Raw genomic sequence first — 8,326 nt, forward strand, 5'->3', positions numbered from 1 at the left:
CTCTTTACATAAGTCCTTTATGAAAGTTTTTATGAGAAGATAAAATAATAATTAAATTAAGAGAAAGTAAGTTAATCATTTTATTTATAAAAAAAAGTTGTAGTATTATTATACAATGTAGTTTGCTAGTCATCTTTAATGCATCGCTTATTAAAAAAACATTGAGACAAGGATGTGAGGGGAGAATTCAACCAAACCCGTCGGCGCATTTTGACCATCATAAAAGTTGCTCATTTTAACATGTTAACCTGACCATCTTAAATCATATTAATTTAGTTTTTTTTAGATCATAGCTAATACTCAATACAACAATTAATTTGCAAAATTCAAGAAGAGAATACAAAGAACAGTGAAAGCGGTGCCCGACCTGACTTGTGTTAACTTACACATAAAAACCACTCATTTTGGCTCGCACCATTTTGACTTGTTACTGAACTGTCTGCTTTCCCCACCTCAAGTATAATATGCATGAGAGAAAATTGCCTGTCAAAAGTAACCACCCATTATAGCATTGTACATGTTAGCAGTCGAAAGTAAATTCAATTTCTACAATTCTTCAATCATATCTTATGCTTTATCAATCTGCAAATGAAAAACAAAAATAACAAACACAACTTATATCAAAATGTTTAGATTTCAATGAGTAATAACAATATATCACATGCATATATCCTATGAGTAGAGAAGTTTTCAACTTTGAATATTTATTTTGATTATCAATCAAATTGGAACTCTTGACGTAGTTAACTTTATAACTTAAATCTATTTTTGCTATGAAATTATCAATAATCTTTTAACTCTGCTCTGACAGTTATTAGCGAAGTCAAATCGGAACATAAAGTTTTGTTATTAGAATTTTCAAATCGTTAAACCAAACGGGAGCCAAACTGCTCCTAATGGTTTGGTTTCAAATTTTAATAGTTCGGTTTCAGTTAACGATAATAGAAAACATTACTAATGGTATAGCCACCATTTTGACCTAGAAACCGTCAAAACCGGGCCTTGAACACCCCTCCTCTTCTTGAATAACACACCCCCTTGTATTTGGCTCCGCTCGCTTACACCTATTGATACACCCAGTGGCGGAGCCACATATAGTCAGCCGGGTTCCGTCAAACCCGGTGTTTTTTGGGTTTTATATATACCCTATAATATCGAATAACGAGCCATTTTTTTCGACAATCGAACCCAGTATCATTTAAAAGATCCATTGATTGTTATAAATTTAGTTAAAAATAAATAGTACAATATTTTTTTCATAAAATATAAAAAGCTTTTAAAAAACTATAAAAATTACTAACGAACATTATTAATGGTCCAATAAAAGCACATATATATTATAAAAAAGGCCCAAAATTATTCATAGAATGAGTTAATTAGTCCAACCCAATTAAAATTTTTAAAGATAATACCTAACAAAAAGTTAAATAAAAAGAATACAAAAACGACTGATCAATTTATGTTTCCATCGACCAGCTGAGTACGACTCTTTCCTCATCTAATCGCCTTTGCCAGCTTACCTCAAGGCTTCAACGAACGCCTCATGGCCTTAGCCTTCACTAGTCGGACTTTGATCGGACAACAACGACCGGCTGAATCTTTCTTTTTTATTTAATATAACTTTGTATTTTATTGAATGTTGACGATGTACATTTGTTATGATAGTAATATTGCATTTTATTTATCTAACTGAATAAGCGACCCGACCCGACCCATTTGGGACCAAAAACTTTTGACACCGGAAAAAATCGAACACCGAACAATCCCGAACTCATAGGAAAAAATTCCTGGCTCCGCCACTGGATACACCTATGGGGTTGTTTACGTCATCATACATTGTTTACGTTATCATACATGATATCTATAAGACTATAAATAAAATAAATTACCTAATTACCCGTTCTTTTAACCCCTTTCACAAGTTTGTTTAAAAAAGGTTTCACAATATTGTAACACTCGTTATTTTTGTTTTCGTTGTACCCGGCCCGTATTATAATTCGGGCCTTGATATTTAATGGAAGTTTATTTTGTTCATTTGTCATGTCTTTATATCATCACAACTCGTTAAAGTATCTTAAAAATCAAGTTATAGCAAATAGAGACAAATGGATAAACTGCAGGGACTATTGTTGTCAAATCAAAACTGATGGGTCGCTCAGCAGCTGCAACAGTTCAGTTCAGCTCGTTTAAGCTCGTTTAACCCGATTTTCAGCTAGCTTATGGCTTAATCTTTATCCTAAGTTTGGTTATAATTTAAATTCAAGGTTCTAGAATATTCTTAGATGAATTCCTAGCATAAAACATCAATCTTTATCCCGGATTTACAAGGTTTTATTTATAATTTGTGTTTTATCCCATTTATTTTAAGTTTCAAGTGAGTTTATCTCTAAATTCAAGATAAACACGAGTTAGAATCCGACCCCTTTAAATATAATGGCTATAGATCGTTCACAACTTGCATCTCAACTCACAAATCTCCTCCTCTTTCACGAATTCAAGTTATTTTTCAAGTATTCTTCAAGGTTGACTTTCAAAATTAAACAGGTCTAGGTTTAATTAATCAAGTTCTACTTCTAATTTCCGGGTAAGTTCGTATTTTTATGAATTGTTATGAGCCATAGAATGAAAGCCGTCAATAAATTTCATAAGAATTGAGGGATTTCATGCTCAATTTAATCAAAATCAATCTAGGGTTTATGTTGGAAATTAATTTGGGGCTTTTCAATTTCTTTAAGAATTGACTAGAATTAGTTTATGACTTTTCAATGATTTATGTTTATAACTAAGTTTTGGGCGTGTTGGATCTGAATTCGACCTCATAACGACATTTGGATTGACTACGAACCAATAAAGCTGTGCCTGGGGATAGTAGTGGATTATAGATGATTGTTTGCAAGGACTACACGAATGTTAAGTCGGTGAATAGGATTAAGGCTAACATGATTTTATTTATTGACGAGCGTGGGGTTGTGATGAGTATGGTAAATGCAGACGAGATAGAAGAAGGCGAGCTTTTTGATCATTCTTTGTCTAAAGAACAGATCGCCTTGCTTCTTGGGTTGAATAAGGATGAGGTAGAGGAGTTGGGAAGAAAAGAAGACTTTGAGATGATGGATGCAGATAATGTAAGTGCTGACACGAGTATTCCAGTAGGGAATACGTTGTTTGATTATGAGGACATTGAGGTTGAAGACGTGACGGCTGAGAAATATCCTGACATGTATACTTATACAAACACTGAAGAGGGAATTCCTTTCTTCACTGCTGAACATTTTCAAGCAGAAAGAGAAGGAGGTTGAGACAAAGACACCACGCTCTTCGGATGGTATGTTCAGACACAACATACAGAAGATGAACAAGATGATCGAGACCTTGCGTCACAACGAATGTGAGTATTACCAACAGGAGAAGGCTCGCGCATCGGCATACCAAATGAAGAAGTTTGTGAGTACTAAAATGGTGAAAGGTAATATTATATCTTGGATGTGCGATTCAGATCTTAAGGTATGCATAGTTAAATGGGAACACAGGATATGGTACTTCAAACGTATCACCGATGTTTTATCTATGACGAGATGGGATGTGAGAACACTTGCTAATAGACCATTTATGAACAAAAGCAACAATCTGTGGGCCGAATGGTTCTATCAGCACTTATTACACGAAGTACGATTTGGGTTTAAGTATTTTTAGCCTCAAGTGCCGACTCGTAAGTATATAGACGAGATCGATCAATGCACTGGTCAGAGGAAACTGGTTTTGAATGTCAAACCACCACGTACTATGAAGAAAGTGCCTGTAAAGACTTTTCCTCAAAGTCTTTACAAGACATTCAATAGGTGGTATTACGACAATAAAATCGGTGAGGCTGTTATAGTATTGGGATCTTGCTTGAAGACTGAGTTTGTTAAAGTGATAAATCCTATGTGGCTGGTAAACCTATCTGAGTCCGATAACGACATTCTATACAAGAATTGAATCAGATGGGTGGACGTCAGAGACAACGAGCAAGCTATGCAACTCCAACATGTTTTACGCATTCAGGATTCATAGTTGTGTCGATTAGAAGACCAGCAGAATCAAGCGTTAAAGTATTTTGAAGAACAAAGAACACTAGACGAGGAGGAGTTTGTTAGTACTCGGTTTTGCGTCTCGGTCTTTGTATAATGTATTATTTTATTAGAAATAATGTATAGGGGCTGGTAAATACATGTCACGAATGTGACTCATTCATTATATTGTAGGGCATATTCGTTTAATGTATACCTCATTCGTTAATCACTTATAACGAATGAGAAGAACGAATAGAGTCATTCGTTAGTTAGAATAATATTTGTAACGAATGGAGGTTCAATCGTTAGGTATGTCTAACAAATGAACTCCTTCTTTTATATATAGTCCTTGTAACCTATTGGAATGACGTATTTTGATTATTGATGCATACTGTTACTCTGCCAAAATACACTCAGATCTAACCGTATACCTAATTGTATCAACGAATCCTTCGATCATATCATCGAACTAGATCCTAAATGTTAATCGTATAGAGATCATGAACATCATGCTCTTTTAAGAACCACAATAACTTAGTTCGTATGTATGCAATTGTTTGTGATTAAAAGGAACTAAGTACTCGGATTCATAAAACGCGAGGTTGTTACCTAATAATCAATTAACATAGCCAACCCAATTCCCTCCCACTAAATCTCAATTGCCAATGGCACCAAGAACGTATGGATCGAAATCTAGGTCAAACAATATTAAAAATCTACAAACAATCCCACAAACACCATAATAATACTAAAAGCAATGGATTAGATCATCATTCCAGAAATTAAAGAACAATTAACATAAGTGTCTTGCAAATAAACCTTACATCCGAGAGAAACACGAAAGAGATTAGCCACTCATTGTTTGGATAATCATAAGCATATCAAATCCGAATCAACAATCGATTAAAGCTTCAATCTCCACTTAGAAAGCTTCAAAAACAATGTTCTATTGCCTCAAAATCACCCCAAGATGTTTGTGTTTGGAAACAAAGAAAAGAACAATGAAAAGTCTCATAAAAATCAACATATATGGCATAACCGTCATTCAGCGCTGATACTACCGTAAGCTACGGTGGCTACGATAGCCTTAAAATTCTCTATGGTACAGGGCTTCTGTCCATGGTAGCTATTTCTTGAAGTAGCTTACGATGGCCACTGTAAGCTACGGTTGCCTCAGCTTCATTTTCATCATTCTTGCTCCTTTTTCTTTATTGTTTACTTTAGCTTCGAGTCTCTTGTTCACCTTCCACCATGCTACCTTCAAGCAACTTTTCGTGCTTCATGTATCTATAATAACAAATCATGCCGTAGTCATCTAATTCCTCAAAGTTAAACAATTAAACACATGTTTTTTATTATTATTATTATAATGATTAAGGGTTGTCCTACGGTCCACCCGCCAGCATGCAAAAGTTCCGCTAAACATTCTCCCAACTCGGGACCGTCCTTGATATGCTCAATAACCTACAAAAATAAGAAGCAAAGTTAATATGACTTCGTTGTTAGTAAAAAAGTGAGAGTGAACGGAAAAATATTATTAGTGGAAGCCCATGGGACAAGAGTCACTTTCTCACAGAAGAAGTTTGTTCAACGGTTGCTTTCATCTCCGCATAACCTTCCACAAGGCGGGTGTTATTAGAGGTAAGTTCGGCAACCTGTTTTGCACTCTCAGGAGCTTCAGCCTTCAGGCGCTGAATTTCTTCTTCATGACGGGCAATCAAGTCACCCTGGCCAAAGACTGTTTCTCCAAGGTAGTGTTGGCCTCTAAGGCTTTGAGAAGGTTGGCAGCTCTATACTGGGCCTCTGATATAACGTTCAATATACATTAATCCCGTGTACATTTTATTTATTATTTTATTAGTTTTGTTCGGTATCTTGCAAGATTTGTTTACTACTAACATCTTTTTATATTTTAGGTTTCGGGTTTTAATTGTGGTGAAAAGAGGGCGAAAAATGAGCGAAAAAGAGCTGAACCAGAGAACCAAACCATCAGGAAAACGAACCGGACAAGACCAGGAAGAGAACCGTACCGGCTAGGCCGGACCCTCGTCATATTGCCGGAGCGCCGCGCGGTGGGGAGGGCCAAGCCCACCACGCGGCGCTATGGGCTTGCTTCCAGAAGTTTCTAGCCGACCTTGGGGTTTTATGCATCCTATTTCCTATATAAAGACCCCTAAACTCACCTTTAAACATATCCTGAAGTTTCAGCCGATTTTGGGGAGTTCCGAGGCTTACGAGATCAGTTTTTGGCAGCTTTGGTGGAAGAATCATCCGGTGGTGCGCGTATTAGTTGAAGACGAAGAACACGGGTTTTATCTTTTGTTTCTTTCATTTTTGTTTATTTATTCCCATGAATTCTTATTTGTTTGTTTTATTTAAATTTGAGATGTTAGGCTAAATTGCATGAACTACTTAGGCTTATGATGAACCTACTATGATGTTTTGATTTGACTTGGGATTATTTATCGTTATGGTTTTTGTGGTTTATTAAAAGGTTTATTTATATTAAATTGATGCGTATGGATGCTTAGGATGGTTTGATGATTTTTATTCCATAGTTCCCTTGATTATTATCTGTCATATGATAGGTTGCTATTAGGTCAATTACTTTGTATTCTTGATTATTTATGATTAATTTCATGATAAGATCATACGAATAATATTATCAGATAAACCTAAGTGTGCTGCTAACCTAAAAACTGTAAAGTGCTAGGTTATTGATAAGTCTTTATTATTTAATCTTGCTAGATTTAGTTCTTCTTAAGGAGTCCGTGTAGGGTTGATTATTTATTATTTCAAATCAATTAAATATAGTAAATTGCCTTTGATTTCCACGCTGTAAGGTAGGATTTCGTATAAAGGAACTAAATCATAACTAATTAGGTGACCGTAAGGGAACTTGATTTTTAATACTGGTGTGCGTTAAAACTTGTTAGAAATCCATAGGTGTCTCTTGAGAAGGGTTAGGGTTCCTGTTCGGGTTTTCTTTCAAGTGTCGATTTTATGATCCAAGTCCATAACTAAATATTTTCCCGGGTTAATTCATAACTGAAATTTAGGGGATTCTAGCCTAGGTAGTTTTCTTATTATCATCTATTTTAAATCACAAACTTTTTCTTTCGTTTAAGTTACTCGTTTTCTTAATTAGTTTTTAATTATAGTATTAAATTAATATTTTAAATAACCCCCCCCCCCAAACAAATATAAATTAATAAGTCGTGTTTGTAGTCGAGTCTAATTAGCTAATAAACGTAATTTAGAGAGTCTCGTGGGTTCGATATCCGGACTTACTTGGCTTTACTAGAGTCGATCGGTTCACTTGCCGGTTATTAGTTTAGTCGAGTTTTAGAGAGTCTAGAGTATTACTTAGTGTTTATATTTAGTTAATTTAATTAATAATTATTAAACCACTTCAAGCGCATCAAGTTTTTGGCGCCGTTGCCGGGGACTCTTGACAATTGCGTTATTAGCTTTGATAGGACCTACTTGCTACATACGTGCTACTTGTTTTGCTTTACGTTTTGTTTGAGTCGTAGAAGTCTAATTAAGTCTAGTTTGTTTTTAATTGTTAGTTTATATTTTATTACTTTTAATTTTTGTTTTGTTTTATTAGTAACTACTTACTCGGTCTTGTGCGTTTTATAGGCATATGCCACATCTTCGTTCGCAAGGACTGCCTTTAGATTTCTTTGGACCTATTATGCTAATGTCCGAGGCAAGTTCGTCATCGTCAGAAAATCAACTGATCACCATAGATACTTCACCAAAATCATCACCGCAAATTCACCACCACCGAGTCCTAGAAACATCCCAATGGCCGAGAATAACCGCACCGTGTACCAACAAGCTTTCGAAGGGTTCCATGGAGATCACTCACCCATGTCGCTCCCGATATTGATAACCCTAACTCATGGCAAATCCCATCCTATGTCATGGCCCACATCACCCAACAACACCAGTTCCATGGCCGTGATGATGAAGATGCACCGACACACATCAACCGTCTTACTCGTGTGTTCAAGACATTCAATTTGCAAGGTGCTAACGAGGATGCAATCTTCTTTCACTTGTTCCCGTTTTCACTTTCGGGTCGTGCCACCACTTGGCTCGACTTGCAACCTGCTGGAGCATTCACTACATGTGAGGCACTTCGTGATGCATTCATCAAGAAGTACATTCCACCTGCTAAGGCTTCTCGCCTTCGTGATCAGATCCACTCCTTTCGCATGGATCCAGATGAGCCATATTACCAAGCTTAGGAGAGCTTTCAGAAT

This window comes from Bidens hawaiensis, unplaced genomic scaffold, assembly GCF_021521415.1.
Source record: "Bidens hawaiensis isolate Kalapana, Puna unplaced genomic scaffold, B.hawaiensis_p1.1 tig00026196_1, whole genome shotgun sequence".
In the NCBI taxonomy this organism is placed as follows: Eukaryota; Viridiplantae; Streptophyta; class Magnoliopsida; order Asterales; family Asteraceae; genus Bidens; species Bidens hawaiensis.